Consider the following 15,174-nt stretch of genomic DNA (forward strand, 5'->3'; position numbering starts at 1 on the left):
AGCCCTACCCCACTGCTTTCCAGGTTGGTAAAGAAGAGGAGGGAAGCATCTCAGAGCGCAGGTGTGGCAGCTGCACAGAAAGACCCGCACAGAAAGCAGAGCGGGGAGGTGTGTGGTAACACCAAGGGGTAGGGAGGGCTGGTGCTGAGGTCTTTGACATTACTTCTCCAAGTTTTGAGAAATCACTGCATTTTTTTCCCCTTAGGCTAGGTAAGTGACATGGTTGGATTTGAGTTTTCAAAGATCACAATTGGCTGCCGCCTGGACATTGGAATGTAGGGGAGCAGGGAGGGTGAGACCACTGGGAGCATTGCAGTCCTGTGGGGTGGGAGGGTGGTTGGAAGAGAGCGAGAGCCCTAGAGATGGAGACCAGTAGATGGATTCAACCATATATTGGTAGCCATGCAGTCAACTCCGTGTATGTGTGCAAAATTCACATAGATTTATCTGATAAAATATGGTCTTTAGTTTTATTTCACTCTGAGTTTCTCTGGTCTCTGTCCCCAAGTCCCTCACGGATATGCTTTTCACGCCTCAGTTATAACCCCTCCTTGGGCAGTGTTGTTGCTTACAATCATACATTTCCTGAGGTCTTCAGGGCTTGGAACACATACCTGCAAGCAGCAGTGCTAAGCCCCTTGGCACACTAGTGGATGCTGCTTAACATTGACAATGAGAGTTGAGGAAACCTAAATTCAGCAAGCCTATGACTTTTGTTGGTTCAGTGCTTCTGTTTGCAGATTAAAAGCAAACTGCCATAAATCCCATAAATCTGAGTAGAGGTTTAAAGGGCAATTTTAAAAGATTTTTATAACGAGGAAGTAAAAGTTACATTGTGATAACATGCCCATAAACATAGAAAAACCACTCAGAAAGAATATACACCCCTATGTTCATTGCAGTGTTATTTATAATAGCTAAGATCTGGAAATAGCCCAAGTGCCCATCAGGAGTGGTACAGCCCAGCCAGTGTGGTTCAGTGATTGAGCATTGGCCCATGAACCAGGAGGTCACAGTTTGATTCCCAGTCAGGGCACATGCCTTGGTTGTGGGATTGATCCCTACTGGGGGGCGGGCAGGAGGCAGACAATCGATGTTTCCCTCTCATGGATGTTTCTATTTCCCTAACCCTCTCCCTTCCTCTCTGTAAAAAATCAATAAGAAATATATATATTTTTTAAAGCTGTGGTACATTTACACAATGGAATACTATGCAGCTGTGAAAAAGAAAGATCTCTTACCCTTTGAGACAGCATGGAGGGGCCTGGAGAGTATTATGCTAAGTGAAATAAGCCAGTTAGAGAAAGAAAAATATCACATGATCTCACTCATATGTGAAATATAATAAGCAAAATAAACTAATGAACAAAATAGATCCAGAGATAGAAGCATGGAACAGAATCAAGAACCTCAGAAGGAAGAAGGTGGGGGGAACAGGAAGAGATTAATAAAAAAAACTTATATGCATATATGCATAGCCCATGGACACAGACAATAGTGTGGTAAAGGCTTGGGGGTGGTATTTGGGTACGTGGTGGAGGGGGTTTGAGGGGGTAAAAAGGGATATCTGTACTACTTTCAACAATAAAGATTAAATTTAAAAAAATATACAGAAAAATCATATAGACTGAATACTTATTAAACTACTCCCGATATCTTTTAAACTAAATGGTAAAGTGCTAAGAGCCAAACATACTTGTTTATAAGTATTACAGAATTTCAGAAGGGATGTTTTAAAATCAGATACTGGAGAGAAATCTCTATAGTTTATATGTATAACTATATTGTATAACTATATGTATAACTCGTACACATATACAAAATGAAAGAGACAATTGCATAAATTTTATCCCCCAAATTGTGAAATCAGATCCTTGAGATAACATGTTTTCCAGTTTTAGAAATATGTCTTGTTTTGTTTTGTATCAGGAAGGTAATGTCTGAATTTGAGAAACTGACATCTTAAATCTATTCAATGACTGAATTGTTTGGGGCTGAGAACATGAATGCTGAGAATGGTGTCGCTAGGTTTCTACATTTACAACTATAAGGCTTAGAGAACTTACATAGAATAAAGAATTTCTTAGTTTTGTCCCTAAGCCATGGCCAGATGTGACCACAGTTCCACAGGGTCCTGCAGAGCTGGAGCTTCTATGCGGGCAGAGAATCCAGATGGGTCTCCAGGATGAGCAAACCCCCTGGGGAGCAATGCTGGGTATAATCTCTCTGGGAACATATCCCCTTAGAGCAGTGGTTCTCAACCTTCCTAATTCCGTGACCCTTTAATACAGTTCCTCATGTTGTGGTGACCCCCAACCATAAAATTATTTTCATTGCTACTTCATAACTGTAATGTTGCTACTGTTATGAATTATAATGTAAATATCTGATATGCAGGATGTATTTTCATTGTTACAAATTGAACATAATTAAAGCATAGTGATTAATCACAAAACAATATGTAATTATATATGTGTTTTCCGATGGTCTTAGGCGACCCCTGTGAAAGGGTCGTTCGACCCCCAAAGGGGTCGCAACCCACAGGTTGGTGACCCACGGGTTGAGAACCGCTGCCTCGGAGGGTCACAGAGCCCTGGTAGGAGAGCAAGGCCAGTGCTTTCAACTCCATCATAAGCCTAGAGGACAAAAGAAACTCAATGAGCTTTTTTTTTTTTTTTTTAGTGGTAAAGGTGATGGAAAGTGTGAGGCTTATTTGCAATCATTTGTCTTGGACCTCAATTTTCAGGTATATATTTGAAGTTGGTTTGTTTACAAAGACACATCCTCCTTCCTCCCTCCCTCTCTCTCCCCTTCTTTCAGGACTTCCTCCCATAATCTATACTTATGAAATGCCTGTGAACAATTGTTGGAAGCCGATCCACCCTGGCTGCTTGAGGCAGTCTCTGCAGGGATGTTTCAAGGGACCTTGAAATAGAGATGAGAAACGCCCTAGCCTTTGGAATGGTATGGATGGGGTTAAGGTCAAATAGGATAAATGCAGATGTAAGAGGACAATAGGGGGAGGAACCTGGCTAGGAGAAGAAAGGTTGTTTCCCCAGGTGAGGACCAAATAGTATAAATACAGATGTTAGATGACAATAAAGGAGGAACCTGGCTATGATGATCACCTAAACACTGACTCTGTGTCCTTCATTCTTCCCTGACTCCGTCCACACCTTGGGGAACCCCTGGACCCGCTGGGGCTGGACCCCAGCAAACAATACTGTCGTAGTCACTGCAGAGAGTGCCAAGGCAATCAGCCAGATAACCCAAGCCAAAATCAAAACAAAACTGTTCCTAGAAAAAAACAAAACACAAGAGTATCATTTCTGAGCCAAACTTTAATAATGATAAGCCAAAATTCAGATAATTGGGGTAATTGTGGTTTGTTTTGTCTGTTTGACTTAATTAGCTGGGTAATGTCCTTAGTTTTAATTATATCTGGGGTGGTGGAACCCAAACACTACGCAATTCCTGCTCTGGGTGATTTGAGGCAGACTGCTTTACCTCTCTGATTCTTAATTATAAAATTTTCCTCAATTATATATATTTTATATATTTCAAAAGTTCCCTCAATTTAAAATTATAAAAGTGCTAATGAAGATTGAATGAAGTCATATTTGGAACTGCCTGGCACTCAGTAATACAGAGCCCTCAGTTAGAACTGTTATTGTCTTTATTCAGGTGAAACTTACAGGGATGAGAGGGGCTTCCAGGAAGCAACAAAGGTCTACTACCTGCCCCGGGATTCACCAAAAGGTGTGTCCTCTCTCTGTATGTTGGCCATGACACCACTGTGCTTTCCTGGGGCCCAATGAGTCTGCAAGTCCCTGAAACCAGAGAAATGGGGTTGCCCTTTGCACCCCACTTATAATGTACATTTTCTAGTTACTGATAGTCCTTGGGTAAAGCAATAAGTTTCGTTGAGCCATAGAGTAAGGAAGCTATTCCTTTTTAAATTCTTCTTCAATGATGATTTCATCAAACAGAAAGTCTCAGTTTGAAGTTATTAAATTTTCAACGCATCATTTACACTTCATAATCTGCATTTTTATCTAAAAGGAGCAAGTAGCAAGCTCAGGACCTCCGGCAACTGACTAGCTAGAATTTAATTTTTAAAATCTCTTTTTAGTGGTTTCTTATGATTAAAATGATAAGATAAAGTTTCCTTTTAAATAACTCTATGTTAAAAGGGAGGTAATTTAAAAGAATATTAAATACATATGAAGCAACTATGATAAAATGAGGATATGAGTTGGTATGCCAGTGTGACAAAAAATCATGGCTGTCCTAGTCAAATGGTTGAAGTTTGGGAACGACTGCTGTAGCCAGAAAGGAACAGTGGTTCTAAACGGCCTCATGACTTCCCAGCCTTATTTTACAGCCATCCTAGGTTCTGCACTCCAAGAGCATGAAGAGGTAATAGGCAAGGTGTCTAAGTATACCTGGGAGCATGGGAATTGTGGTGTTCTTGAATAGAACAATAAAGGCACATGTATAGAGATAGTACACAGTTAGGCAGAAGTAATCTCCAGGGAAACACAATGGCTAACCCCAAAGGACCAAACCTCTGTTGGGCTCCTGCCTTCTATGTTCCAGAGAACTGTCATATCTGCGTTGAGGGTGAATGTGAATGGCCCAGAGAGACAGAATGTCCAAAGAAAACAAGACTCATGATCAGATAAGAAGAAGCCCTTTCTTGGTATTAGTGCATTTACTATATTCCCACTTTTATGATAAAACTACTAAATCCCATTTCTCTTGGACAGTGGCATGAACACATCACTTTGTAGTCAGCATCTAAAAGGTCATTAGTGAACATAGTTCAAGAGAAAAACAACTAAGTGGAAAATCCCTATCAAAAGAGAACAACCCACAACTTCATAAACTTACTTAGTATATATACTAACTTAATATGTAATCTTCCAAGTAAGTACTATGATCTTATTCCACAGATGGAGAAACAGGCTCGAAGGAGTAAAAGAACATCCCTGTTAAACAGTTAAAAGAGAGGGAGCAGTAATCCAAACTTTGACCGAACATCTACTCATTTTTCACTCTATATTCTAACTGAACAGAATAGAATTTGGCTTTGTTTTGTTTCCTTGTTTTTTAAATCAGGGTCAACATACATAAAACTTAAAAGTTCTGGCTCCCTTTCTTTGAATCTGAGACACCTAATAGTGCAAGAACGTTTTTAGATGTTCAAAGCAAGTTTGGACTCATTTTATGGGTTCATTTGTTGATGCAATAAATAGTTAATGATATAGTAAGTCTATGACCCAGGAGAGAGTTTGGATGACGTTTTCTATAGTGCTTTCCCTATACACATTTGGTTCAGCTTGTTTTTGTTCGTTCACCAATTCATTCATTTGACTATTTACCAAATGTTTGCTCTGTGCTTAGTATTGGCCTTAAAACTTTGCATCTACATATGAGTGAATTTGGAGCCATCCTCAACTCACCAACATCACAGAATCCTCCTGCATCACGTATGTTGTACACACCACCAATCATGTTAAATATGCTCCTACCATGCTTATTATATCAATGCGGGCAAAGGTTCACCCTTGGGAAGGAGAGTAAAGATGAAGAAACAAATGCTTTGATCCGAGAACTGGTTTCTAGAAACCATTTCTTCCTTTTCTTTCTGTTTAAAATGAAAAAGAGGAAGAGAAACCAACAGGCAAAAGAGAGAATTTCTTCAGCATACAGATGGCTTCCTAAAGGTCCTCATACATACCCAAGTGCATACACACACTCTCTTTCTCAACTCCCCCTTTCAGCAGTGTTTAGAACACTCAGACTGTACGAGTGGTGTAATATAGGTGAGCAGTAAGGTCTGAAAGAGAAGTGAGTAAGATGAGCTGTCTTCTATTTGGCTGCAGGGCTCCTCAGTATAACTTTTACTGCAGTTTATACATAGAGAGTCAATTTAACTTACTGCCTTGTTTAATCTAAGTGGACTTTTCAACACCTTGGTATTCTTGCCTTTTCGTAACTATTATTCTTGTTTTGAATGGAAACCTTCACCTGTACCTGTTTTATTTGTCTTTTCAAGAGTGGCTTGTGAACCTCTCTCTTTTGATGAGTCCTCTAACCTCATTATTCTGTTCTTTAAAAAAGCAAAGGCTGATTTAAAAAAAAATTTTTTCTTGCATTCTTTGTCCTGAAGTGCCAAACAGATTTCTGGTTTTCTTGTTTATATTTTAGACAAAATTCTGGTGTAGAAAGTGGAGGATATTACAAATGTGTGTGGTTCTTTTACTGACCCCCTAGATGCAAAATGTAGAGGACTGACTCTGAGTACTTCAAATTATTAACTAACTACTGGTATTAATGTAACATATTTAAATACCAACTATATGTTGGGCAGTATGCTGAGGTTTGGCAATGAAGTGCTAAACAAAGGTATACATTGCATCAGGCTCTGTTTTAGAGAAAATGGTGATTGTACAAATACCCATTACTGTTAGGGGCATAGAACCAAATGCCATTGTTTTCCTCTGCTACAAACACTGTGTGTCTACCATGTATTACATAGCTGTAGATGTAACAAAAAAATGTTAATAAGTCTCGGTTGAATGCACGAATAAAGGAGTATGGAGCAGGAGGAGAAGGTGTTCTTAGAAAAGATCCATTAAAATGGTTTAGAATTAGGATTTCAGTAAATATGTAGATGAAAACTAAGCACTCAGTAAGGAAAGCACAAGACTGAGGAGACCTAGAATTGAAGTTTTTAAAAACAGTCAAGAGCACCCAGAGGTGAAAAAGAAATGCATCTACAATCTCATGGACCTCTAAAACTATGTAAATCAAATTGCGCCATGGATGGGAAGTCATTTTTAAAACAAAAAGAAAGAGAATATAATGTTCTATATACTGCTTTGTTGATTTATAGCATTTTCTACTCCAGAAATGACAGAAATTGAAAAGACATAAATTGGTCTGTATATGAGCCATGTCAAGAAAGGAACTAAACCAATGCAATCACTCACAATTATTAGGTTATTTTTTAGAACTGGTGGCCTTAAAAAATGTAGAGGTAGTTTACAGTTAAAGATCTCTTCTATGACTTTGCTACCAGGTTCAAATGAAAACAAGTTTTAAAACCAAAACCTTCCCCACATACAGAATTTATTAGAAAGCAGGCACCAAAGAGTCTACAACGCATTTGGTAATCTTCTTGAATCCCGATTCTGTCCCTTGAGTATCCACACTTTGCATGAAATCTCACTAGACAGAAACTGGTAATATTTGGGACCAAGATACAGTGAACCCTCTGGATGGCATCAGAGGAGCCCTCCAAATCAGCCATCCAACGGATGCAGTTCTGGCTGCCATTTTACAAGGTACACCCAGCAATTTCCTAGATTGGAGCTTAACACTCCACCTAAGCACAGCTAAAACAGCTAGATGATTTTTTAGAAAATCTGTTTCAGGGCATCAGAGAACTGCAAAAGCAATAAGGAGTCGATGAGCTAAAAAGTTCCAGATGAAAACTCCCAGAGGGGTGAATAAAGGGTCTTTAGCAGCTTTTCCCCAGGGAGCCTTTGCCAGTTCTGGGGCTGGCCAAGGGGCTGAGAAGCCTAAGCTGGCTCGAGCACAGGCCTTGCTGGGATGGAAAAATCATCAGAGACTGTGGCAGTCATGCAGCCCGGAGATGGCCCAAACTGGTGGTCTGAATGGCCTCCACGGGACGCTAGTGTCCCCTTTAAGACATTTGCTAAATTTGGAAGCTGTGCAGGGTCTGTCAACCAGTATGTTGGGCAATGGAAAATAAACTGGAAACAGAAGAATGTTCAAGACTCAGACTCTGGACAGGAATCAATGACCTTTCTTATATGGGTGAATTTCCATCTCTGAGAGTAAGAAATGATTGTTTGACTTTTACATCATCCGGTCCATCTTTAGCACCATCAATTCACAACTGTTTGCTGTGTATGCATTGACTCTTCTCCCTCTGGCAGCTTCCTCTGTCCCTACTTACCCAGCTCCCCCTCCCATTTGGGAAATTCCTTCTGTTGTGTACAGGGTATATTTTTAAAGCCATATCCTGGAACCTCAGTGCTGCTGGGGAATTCCTTCTGCAAACGGTTGTATTTGCAAGAGATGAGGCTGGCTTTTTCAGCATTTCATTAGAGACCACAAATAGAGGGGTGTCTTCTGGGGTAAGCCAGACAGAATATTTAGATTCTGCTTCTATGTCCTTTGTGGAATTGAGATATCTTATCTTCCTTCTCTGTTTCATTTCTCCCAGCCTGTATCTCCTGCTTCTCTCAGAACTGCCCCTCATTATCTCTATAGAAAAATATAGCTAGATCCCTTCCTAACACCATATATAGAGGTGAATTCTGGGCATATGCAGATGCATAAATTGATAAATGTACTAGAAAGAAATATAGAAGAATATCTTTGTTATCTAGGGTGGGAATAACTTATTGAATAAAACATCAAAAGCATAACTGGAAAGCAAAAACTATCAATTAATATTATTACTTCAAAAATAAGAATTTCTGTTCCATGTAGGGCAAAGTTAATAGGCAGATGACAAATTGGAAAAGATATTTGTCACATCTAAAACTGACAAGGGTTTTTTATTTATATTATTAAAGAAACACACACCATAAAGCAGAAGAATGGACAGTGGATCTGAGCAGGCAATTTATAAAAGAGGACATCACAAAGGCCCACATACATTGAAGAAAAGCTCAAAATCATCTAATCATGTAAATGGATAAATGCAAATTAATGTAATAACAATATATCACTTGACTGGAAAAGATTAAGATAGCAGGATAATGTCAAGAGCTGGCAGGGACATGAAGTCTGGAAACTTGGGTGATCTGGTGTGGCTAAGGAGCCATTTGGGGGTGTCATCTGACACTGCTTTGTCCAGCTAAGTATATGTAATTCTATGACCCAGTAATTCTGTTCCAAGTGTAAATGCCAACTAAACTGTAACCCAGATCCAGAGGAGACAGTGTAGGTGGATGTGAACTGTAATCTTATTTGTGGTGGCAAGGAGCTAAAGGCAACCTGGCTGTCCATCACTGAGAGAGGAGGGGGATACAATGTGATGGAAAGACCACCTGGCAGTTAGAGGCAAAGGATTAAATGTGCATGTAGTGACAGGAGGCACCATAAAAAATAGTGATTGTGAAAGAAGAAATGGAATAAGTTATAACTAAATGTCATTTATATAAATCTAAAACAAGCACGTACACATACGCACGTGCGCACACAACGTCATTATAGCTATTTTGCATGTAAAAATGCACACTTTACATGCATTCAACTAGAATAACTGATGTGGGGAAATGGAAGTGAATGAGAATAGATACAACAAGAGAGGAACCCTCCATGGACCAATGATGACATTGTGCCATGAAGCAGGGTATTATTAATTTGAGTCTATTTCTGTGAGCCATAGTAAACAAACAAACAACTACAAATTTGCTTATTTGATACATCAAGTTTTCTCCAAAGCAGGCCCATAAGCCTGCATATCCCCCCTGTCCTCAATGATCACTTCTTTTGTCCTGGAAAAGACCACACTCATCCATGACTGCCAGAAGACAGCTGATGACATCTCTAGCTCCCCTCAATCCCGTTGGTGAATTACCCATTATATTGTCATTCTCCATGTTACCCTCCATGTGGTATAAATCTCTGACTACTTATACTTGGGTTTCACGACCCTAAATCCCACATATGTAGATGTCCATGACAAAATGCCCATCTTTAATGATAACATTTTTTCATAATAGTAAATCATTTAGAAACAACCTAAATGTCCATTCTTGAGGGACTGGTTAAATGTTTGTGGTACATCCTTATAATACACTAACTGCGCAATCACAAAAGAAATTAAGTTCTTAATGCACCAACATAGTACTATCTTCTAGGCAAACTTTTAAGTAAAAAAATAATGTGGGAAATAGTATGAATTATATGCTACAGATTGTGTTAAGGGGGAAAAGAATATTTAAATATCTAACATCTTAGAAAGAATATATAAGCAATTGATAATATTCGTTGTCACCTGGGAGGAGACACAGTGATTGGTGGACAGAGGTAAGAGGGAGATTTTCTGCTTTGTTATATCTTTTGAATTTTTGAATCATATGAATGCATTAACTATTTTAAATTAATATTTAAAATCAAGCCCTGGCCAGGTAGCTCAGTTGTTTAGTGTGTCATCCCGATATGCCAAAGTTGCGGGTTCAATCCCTGGTCAGGACACATATGAGAATCAACTAATGAATGAATAAATGAGTGGAACAACAAGTTGATGTTTTTCTCTCTTCCTTCCTGTCTCTCTGAAATCAATTTTAAAAATTAAAATCAATAAAAAATTATAAATTCACAATAGTCAAAGATTCAATTTTCATAACAGCACTTCATATGTGGGTAGATAGATACTGAATAAACATGTTTAAATGATTTTACCTATGCCCTTTTATCAATAGTGACAATGTTTACGTGGGGATTAAAACTAGGGGACTAAATTTAGAAAATAACCATATACATCAGAACATATACACCAAAGGGAGAGCCTCCTCCTCAGTGGTCACCTTTAGAAGTAATACACTTTCTTAAATGGAGCTGCTATTCCTGAGCCCACTTTGGATTTCTCTGATATAAAGTTTTTAAATTTGCGCCCTGACTGGTTTGGCTCAATGGATAGAGCGTTGGCCTGTGGACTCAAGGGTCCCCGGTTTGATTCCAGTCAAGGGCATGCACCTTGGTTGAAGGCACATCCCCAGTTGGGGGTATGCAGGAGGCAGCTTATCGATGTTTCTCTCTCATCGATGTTTCTAAATCTCTATCCCTTTCCCCTCCTCTCTGTAAAAAAATCAATAAAATATATTTAAAAAAAAATAAATTTGGGGCCCAGGGTGTCTGTGGATAAAATTCAGTGCACCTGTACACCAAATAGGGAAAAGTATCCTTATTTTTATTGACCTGTTCAATAAATTTAATGTTTCCTTTAATTCTGAAAACATTAGTAATTCCTATGACTTTGTAACCAAGAGAAATCCTTGATCTTTTCATTTGCATATAATATTTCCATTTTTACAGATACCTGGAAGTCTCCATTCCAGGTAGATATTAGACTTATTTTTAGATCTTATTATTTATTGAAGAAGCAAATATGCTACTATTCCACAATTTTTAATATTTTGATAACTTTATTCAATACAATTGGCTCCCTTGTGTTACTATATATTTTATTTCATGCAGTGATGGAGTCCATAGGCTTTACCAGGGCGCCACGGGCTTCCACTGCACAGAAAGGTAGCCTGCACGAATAGAGGTCTAACTTCTGAGAAAGAAAAGGAGCCATAATACTTTCTGACCGCTTATTTGTTTTGAAACAAAAAAGTTTTGGTTCGTGCAAAAACTAAATATACTCTCAAAGGATGAAGATCTGACACCATTAGAAATAATTTTGAAAAGTTCCATCAATATTATCAGGCCTTTTATTATATCTCATCTTCTAAACACGCAAATAATCTACTTGCTTAGTAAATGTTTCTGAGGGTTCATTATGTACCATGCACTATAGAAAATGCTGTGTAAAGTGCAGTGAGCAGGAGGTACAGTGCCTGCCCTGAGGGACCTGATGTTTTCATGGAAGAACCAGCTACAAAAAGTTAAATAAGTTACTCAGACGACCTCTGACACTTATATGTGCTATGATGAAAGTAAAGCAGGACACTGTTCTAATCTAGGGATCGAGAAGGAATACTAGTAACACGGGGACAAGGTGTCTGGTTCTGGCATTGCCCTCCTCGGTTCAAATCCGGGCTCCATGATCCAGCTACACAATCTCTCTAATCCCCAGTTACTGTTATCTGTAAAGTGAGCTTATTAACATTACCAACCTCAGAGGGTTGTTTTAAAGAACCGGCCACTCCTAACATCTTCTTAAGAACCAAGCACCAAATTTTGAAGATTTTAATGCATTTTCTTAGATGTGGATGAGGTTGCATTTCAATCTAGATTATCCTAACTCACCCACCAGCACAGGTTAAAAATAAAGTGAGAGGAGAATTAAAAACTGCACTTGTTCCTTACCACAGCCTACGAGAACACAGGGCCAGGGTGGCTGAGAAAAGTGAATGAGGGAGGTTGTCTGGCAGGCAGAGATGCTTCTAAGAAACTGTATAGTTAGCAGATAACAATCTCAAGAAGGAGAGAGATGGGTTCTATGACAAAGGGAGATTCCTCCAGTCAGCATTTATTCAGAGTGAGCAAGGCTGACGAGCTGCCTCTCTCATGGAGCCTGCATTCTAGTGGGAAAGAGAGACAATAAGCAGGCTCCTAAACACCCAGCTGTGTAAGTACAGAAAGACCATTCCAGGCAGTAAGACTTGCTCTAAAGAGAATAAGCAGGGCAAAGGGATGGGCAGTGACTGTATGAGGAGTTTGGAGGAATTTAAGCTGAGGAGTGAGCAATCTCATCCACAGTTTTAAAAGGTCCCTGGCTTCTGTGTGGAAAACATGTTGGGTGAGGATAAGAAGGGAAGCAGGAAGACCTCTATGAGTAGGTGGTTACTCCAGTGGGCCTTGAGGGAGATGACGGCGGTTTGGACCGAAGTAGTGAAGAAGTGGATGCGAGATGCAGGTGGATGAATGAGTCAGCTGAAACAGGAAAAGCAGGCACAGAGGCAATCACAACAAAAAGTAACAGAATGGGCCCTTAGAGTGGAAAGAACACTCTGGATTATTCTGGTCCAACCCCTTAATTTCTGCAGATGAGGAAACCACATCCCAGGAGGGGGAAGTGGCTTGGCCATCATCTCTCTCTGAGACCCCTGACTTCATAACAGGACTCCTTCTACTGAATTGGAGGTGGAGCAAGCATGCAGGGAAGAAAAAAGACAAGAAAAGTGAGAGGGTGTGGAAGAGGGAGAAAAGAGAGAAGGAAAGGGGCAGTGAAGGGTCAAGGCACTCAAATTTGAAGGAAAAGAAAATGAGGGCAGGTGAATTAAAGGACCGGTGGGGGGAAGGGAGAGAGGAAGGGGAGGATGGGACCTTGTTGCTGGGATTGTTTAGGGGTCAGGGCTTCCCGTTGAGGTGGGTTTAATAGACCATGACCTGGCTCACGCAGCTGTCAGGGCACCAGCAGCAGCAGTTGGAGCAGCTGGCAGCACCACCTGAGCCACAGGAAAACGGCAAGGGGACTGCAGATGGCAGGAAGTGGCTCTGGGGCATAGCCAGGTTAGCCTGGGACACGCTGCTCTGGCCCACCTCTTGGGACGGCAGTCTTCCCACGGCAGCAGGAGAACAGGCCCATTCTTTCTCACTACCACCACGCTCACATCACCATGGTCATGGTCATCACGCTCCTGGTGCTGCCGCTTCCCTGCGTCAGGCAATGTGCTGGGACTTCACGTGCATTTCTCTCTTTCCTCCTCAAAATAACAAACCCTGGAGGGAAGTACAACTTTTCTTGGTTTAGAGATAAAGAAACTAAGGCTCAAGTGACTCCCCTAACACCATCTCAGAGCCAGGAAGTGGCAGAAAACCCCTGCTATCGTGCGCTTTTTCTTTTCATTTTTTTTTAAAGAAAACATGGAGTGTTGAACAGACTTTGCAAGAGGTGCTGGTGAAGAGCCCGGTGCTTTCTCCCTTCCAGTAGCTGAAGGGTGCTTGGCCTGTGCTCTCTCAGCCTCCCCTCTGGCCCCCTCATCACCCCTTCCCCAAATGAAGGTTCAGGCCTCTGTTACACAGGCAACTGGCAGAATACAAACAGAACTTTTTTAGAGTCTTTACACTGTTTCATTGTTTCAAATGTATAATTATTGACCTCTTTCCTTTCAAGTCCCTTTCAAATGTCACCCCTTCTATGAAGGTTTCATTTCTCTCCAGGCAAAATAAATCACTCCCTCCTTGGCGGCCTTATAGTCTTGCATTTTGGTCCGAAGCACTTACTTGCCTCCTTCATCATAACATGGGCTTCTCGAGGAAAGAAACTGCGTTTTAATCCTCTCTTTATCCTTGGCACCTAGTACAGCACCTGTCACTGCAGAAACCATCCGTAAATATTAACTAAATTGCAAAGCAAAAAATGGAAAGGGCCTCTGTTGGGGCCACTATAAACTGTCTCCAACCTTGTTTCCTTAATTCAGAAACTCAAATGAAGGAAGACTGTCATTTCCATGAGCACATTCTTGGTGAGGGATTAAATAACTGGATTTCTTTTGGAAGAATAACTAATAAAAGTATTTTATAAGGATGTGAGTTATAAAACTGACCTGAGTTTTATAGGTAAATATTATATGACACATGATATTGATACATTTTTACATGTTACTATGTGTAACGTTATTACAAATTCACTTTATTTATTTGGTCTTTGTAGCTCCTGTTTTATTATTAACTGAAACTTCATAGATAGCATCATTCTCACTGACATGCACTGAAGACAAAAACACACTTTATTTTTCTCATCTATCTTTGCCTTGTTTTTATTAAAAATATAGACATGAGCAAAATGAAAAAGGAATGGCAGTACGCATACTGAAATCACAGTTTAGATTCAAGACAATAATCCAGAACCACCATACCCGTGGATTCAGCCACAGTGGGTGCTCGCTGGGGCTCAAAGAGCAGAGGACAGCCTGGGGCCCTGGGTGATTCCCAGTACAGCCCCTCAGATGTGACCTCCTTTTCTCCCACGCTAGATACCAGAATACAAATATGCAAGGATGATGTCACGCCAGGGGCAACTTTCAATCTTCCCTATTATATTTAAAAGCACTTGATTTACAAACTTCAGAAATTTAACAAATAGTCATGTAATTAACTATTATTAGTAGTATAATGTAAATCCTCATCTGAGGCAACAAATAGAGTTATACTTACAAAAATTATGTCTTTCAGACACCTATTTTTCTCAAAATGGAATTTTCCCCACTGAAAGTCATCCTCCAAAATGGTGCTTCCCGGGAGAGAAACCAAGATGGCGGCATAGGTAAACTCTGGAGATTGCTGCCTCACACAACCACTTCAAAAATACAACTAAAAGATGGAACGGACATCACCCAGAACACAGGAAGGCTGGCTGAGGGGAAATTTTACAACTAGAAGGAAAGAGAAAAGCATACCGAGACTCAGAGGAGGCGCAGTGCGGAAAATACAAAAGTGCGGAGGTGCGTGCGG

The sequence above is a fragment of the Myotis daubentonii genome, chromosome 5 (genome assembly GCF_963259705.1).
Source record: "Myotis daubentonii chromosome 5, mMyoDau2.1, whole genome shotgun sequence".
NCBI classification, from domain to species: domain Eukaryota; kingdom Metazoa; phylum Chordata; class Mammalia; order Chiroptera; family Vespertilionidae; genus Myotis; species Myotis daubentonii.